This window comes from Oncorhynchus clarkii, chromosome 30, assembly GCF_045791955.1.
Source record: "Oncorhynchus clarkii lewisi isolate Uvic-CL-2024 chromosome 30, UVic_Ocla_1.0, whole genome shotgun sequence".
NCBI lineage: Eukaryota > Metazoa > Chordata > Actinopteri > Salmoniformes > Salmonidae > Oncorhynchus > Oncorhynchus clarkii.
This window is the reverse complement of record NC_092176.1, coordinates 2,825,563-2,831,051: the sequence shown is the minus strand read 5'-3', so window position 1 is coordinate 2,831,051 and position 5,489 is coordinate 2,825,563.

Here is a 5,489-nt window from a genome sequence, read left to right as displayed (position 1 = left end):
GGCATGTGACTGGAAAAATGGCACCTTTTAATATCCTATCAAAAGAGTGTTAGGAGCCGACCCTTGTTTTGCAGAGGTATCGACCAAGCCCTATGACACAGCCACAACATAAACCAAAAGGCTTCAGACATCAATCAGGTGTGAAATGTGGATGCGCCCAGGTACAGCATTAACATCTCATCGACAACATCCATGCCAGTCTTTCCTGGTTGAGGGTTGATGAGAGATTAACTGCATCAATTCTTGTTTTTGTGAGAGATGTAGTGTTCATTTCCAAATTGGGTGGGAGGAGCTATAGGAGGGCGAGCTGATTGTGATGGCCGAAATGGAATGGCGTCAAACGTGGGTTTCCATATTTGATGTGTTTAAGCCACCAGGGGTCTCTTCAGTCCCAGAACAGGAAGACTAGTTGTCGCCATTGGTGTCGTCTAATGGGGATCCCAATCAAATCTAAAATCATCCAGCCCACTGGCAGCTGCCTGGGCTACTACAGCAAAGCCTGTTGGGGAAAGAAGCACACCAAGGGGATGAACAGTCTAAAGCTCCTCCAAGCTGGACGGCAAACAAACACACAGAAAAAGGAGAAACAGACAGACGCCACGCTGTGCAAATAGACTGCTATCAAAACACACCGAGAGTGAGAGTGAGAGACAAGAGAGAGAGGAAGGAGACAGAAGGGGTTGGTGGAGTTTTAGCACAAGTGAGAACCGTGTTTTTCATTCAATTCTCTGGCAATGATTCATTAGGTTTGTTTTCCTCTGGAGATTGGAGTGTTTGTTTAAGTATGGGGTCCTGTCTTTCTGAAGCGTGCACCTGTGATGTGTATCTGACTGAATCTTTCCTCAGAATGAGATGAGTGATAGATAGAAAACAGGCAATGACATGGAGAAATGCATACTATAAACTTGATTGTGGACATTTTTACCCAGGACACTGAAAGTCAATATTAAATGAAGCACTCTTTATTGTCAGTAAGAAGGAGAGGTCACAGTCAAAATTCGATGCATAAGCACCGGTCTGAAGTGAGCTCCAAAAGGCTGTTTCTTACATAAAGCCTTATATACTGCTATCGAAACCTATATAAACATGATTCATTGGATCGGTTCCTACATGTGACTAAGAAAATGCCCTTTATAACTTCAAAGACTGAGGGTAATAGCCTTTTTTCAACATAACGACCAAGCCCTATGACTCAGGTGGATGGTTGGCAAACCTCAGTCAACCCAGCCTAGCAGACTTGGTACGTTGCTGTGCATTGCTGTACATGACACCAGAGGAGGCTGGTGGAAGGAGCTATAGGAGGGCGGGCTCATTGGAATGAATTACATAGAATGGAGTCAAACGTGTTTGACAGTTCCATTAATTCCATTCCAGACATTACAATGAGTCTGTCCTCCTATAGCTCATCCACCAGCCTCCTCTGTATGAGACACACCCAAAGCTTGCCTGGGATTCTCATTAAGGGGAAATGCTGTCTCCCACACATCTGACTCACCAGATGGCTCCTGAACTACAACCCACAGGAAAGGGCAAGAGAAAATGGCTGGAAAACAGCACAGAGGAAAACAGCTGGAGAAGATCAGTGAAAGCAGGGAGGTGCAGGGATACTCGAGTTACAGGAAAGAGAAAAGTCCAACACTGAGGTTGGGACCAACTGTTCCAATATGCATCAGCTACTTGTCTCCAACCTTAACCAAAGTCTGAGAGTCTTGATGCATGAAATAAATATGGTGAAATCTAAAAAGCTATCCTGTTCTCCCACCTAACTAAAATTGAGAGGGGATGGAGACAAGGAAGGGAAGATTATCGGGAAATAAAGTGAAAGATGACCCTTGTCCCTTTTTTAAAGTTAACCGTTTAAAGTCGATGTTCAGCACCTTAAACAGCATGGAAACAACTTAGAATTGCATGCAGATCCACACTGATTTTGAACAAGCTTGCCACGCCACCAGACTGCCATATCTGCAAACCATAGCACACACACACACACACACACACACACACACACACACACACACACACACACACACACACACACACACACACACACACACACACACACACACACACACACACACACACACACTTCTTCATTTTGGTAGGTCAGGATTTAATTCATACGGTTGGATGTCACAGTGCCATTTTCTGCTTCCTTGACTCTCCCCTTCACGTTACAGATGCTCCACATTAATATACCAGCGGCACCCCAATACGTACCCCTACTTATGCCAATTCGCAGACATGGGGAGTCGTCTGTGCTTAAGTGCAGGAAAATAAACATGATCAGCCAATGCCATCTGTGCTGGGATGACATGGTTGCCTAGGGCCGGGTTCTGTTTGGATGGTCTGACGTGGGTGTTCTGAGGATTTTGTGTGTGTGTGTGTGTGATGGCAGCACTCACATAATGATGGATTCATTTTCCAGACTAAGGCTCCAGACAGGAGCCACGTCTCTCTAACTTATGCGGCGCGTGTGTCCGTCCCTTCCAAGTGTAAGGGTTTCAGAAAGGTATCCTCCATTCCCTGGTATGATCCAAGTGTGATGTGTGAACCATCGAGTCCCAAATAGAACCACAACAACAACTATATCCTGGCATCCATCACCATTGACAGAGTTAACTAACTAAAATCCAGGACTTGAATGTGACACTAACTAGTTGTCTTGAATGCAGCTCTTCAACAAGCACCAGACGCTACATTGCTAATCAGCCTCCACACCTGTCCTAACACCACTTTATCACCTCTGCCACCACTGCTTAAACTTGACCAGACTAACATTCCTCCTTTCTGTTCTGCAGTGCATATTGTGTTGCACGGCACTGTGCGTTACGAGCCTTATCAAGTTTAGCTGAGCGAGTTCTCCACTCAGCAAGTTAACTATAATCTTTTGTTGCGTTTCGCACCTCATCCAATAACCTCTACTCTGTTCGTTTCTCAGCCACGCAGTTGAAATCAGTTGGCTCTTGACATTTTCATGCTTTAGAATTGTGTTTTAATTGCTGTCTTCAGGCTCTTTATATCCCTCGTTTCTGTCATATCACGGACCAGCAAGCTAACTGCTTTCACAACATTTTCTCTCCACCAAGCCGGCCAGCTCCGTGGTAAGTTCACAGCATGATCAGCATTTCCTGACTATCCACGGCCTGCACAAGTGCACCTTCCGGCCACATGCCCCGCTCTTCGGTGGACCAGTGAGGCATTGCTGCCAACCATTGTATCCGAGTCTCAACCATTGCAGGTACAGTAATTCCGTATTAATTTCCATTCACGTTAAGGGTAATTGATAAAAGTTCTGCTTGGCCTTTTCATTATTCCATTAATAATTAATGTCCAGGGTCACTTGCCACAATCCATGTAACGGCAGGCCACACATATCAGTTTGTAGCAAACCAATGCATTCCCTATCTGTATATGGAATGACTCTGATGTCAAACTCTTATACAAGTTGCTGGGCATGATTCACTGGGGCGTTTCTAGAGGAGCTGAACTCAAATCGTAAATGGCTAATTTATCGATATAAGAACAGCGGAACATTTTATCCAAATGCCTTAACTGAATGGAGACTGAATTGATCATGCAATTTTAATTGGTTTCACTTATCAATCTGGCCGGTCAGATGTTTCTAACAGTCTCAAAATAAATAACGTCCTACTCATTGTTGGATTAAATCCTGCTACATTCTACAAGGTAGAATATTTAGGACACAACAGTACATATGCTTCTCTTGTGAGTGATGGAAAAAATATACAAAAAAGATGGATATCCACTTTACGATAGCTACAGTGCCTTGCAAAAGTATTCATCCCCCTTGGCGTTTTTCTTATTTTGCTGCATTACAACCTGTAATTTAAATAGATTTTTATTTGATTTTCATGTAATAGACTTAGACAAAATAGTACAAATTGGTGAAGCGAAATTGAAAAAAAATAACTTGTTTCAACAAAAAAAGATATTAAAAAGTGGTGCTTGGATATGTATTTGCTATGAAGCCCCTAAATAAGATCTGGTGCAACCAATTACCTTCAGAAGTCACATAGTAAAGTCCACTTGTGTGCAATCTAAGTGTCACATGATCATATGATCTCAGTATATATACACAACTGTTCTGAAAGGCCCCAGAGTCTGCAACACCACTAAGCAAGGGGCACCACCAAGCAAGCAGCACCATGAAGACCAAGGAGCTCCAAACAGGTCAGAGACAAAGTTGTGGAGAAGTACAGATCAGGGCTGGGTTATAAAAAAATATCTGAAACTTTGAACATCCACATAGCACAATTAAATCCATTATTAAAAAATGGAAAAAATATGGCACCACAACAAACCTGCCAAGAGAGGGCCACCCACCAACACTCACAGACCAGGCAAGGAGGGCATTGATCAAAGAGGCAGCAAAGAGACCAAAGAGAACCCTGAAGGAGCTGCAAAGCTCCACAGCGGAGATTGGAGTATCTGTCCATAGGACCATTTTAAGCCGTACACTCCACAGAACTGGGCTTTACTGAAGAGTGTTCAAAAAATAAACAAACACGTTTGGTGTTTGCCAAAAGGCATGTGGGAGACTCCCCAAACATATGGAAGAAAGTACTCTGGTCAGATGAGACTAAAATTAAGCTTTTTGGCTATCAAGGAAAATGCTGTGTCTGGTGCAAACCCAACACCCCTCATCAACCCGAAAACACCATCCCCACAGTGAAGCATGGTGGTGGCAGCATCATGCTGTGGGGATGTTTTTCATCGGCAGGGACTGGGAAACTGGTCAGAATAGAAGGAATGATGGATGGCACTAAATACATGGAAATTCTTGAGGGAAACCTGTTTTCAGTCTTCCAGAGATTTGAGACTGGTACAGAGGTTCACCTTCCAGCAGGACAATGACCCTAAGCATACTGTTAAAGCAACACTGGAGTGGTTTAAGGGTAAACATTGAAATGTCTTGGAATGGCCTAGTCAAAGCCCAGACCTCAATCCAATTGAGAATCTGTGGTATGACTTAAAGATTGTTGTACACCAGTGGAACCCATCCAACTGGAAGGAGCTGGAGCAGTTTTGTTTTGAAGAATGAGCAAAAATCCCAATGGCTAGATGTGCCAAACTTATAGAGACATACCCCAAGAGACTTGAAGCTGTAATTGCTGCAAAAGGTAGCTCTACAAAGTTTTGACTTTGGGGGGGTGAATAGTTATGAACGTCTTATTTCTTGTTTGTTTCACAAGAAAAAATATTTTTCATCTTTCTTCAAAGTGGTAGGCATGTTGTGTAAATCAAATGATACAACCCCCCCCCCCCCCCCCCCCCCCCAAAAAAATCCATTTTAATTCCAGGTTGTAATGCACCAAAATGGGGGAAAAAATCCAAGGGGGGTGAATACTTTCACAAGGCACTGTACGGACAAAAGGCAGGAGCAAGGTCCTGTATGGCTAGGGATGTATGCTCACACTATTCATTTCAAGGTCACTTGCTCAGGCATTGCATGAACTCAATAACAGTTT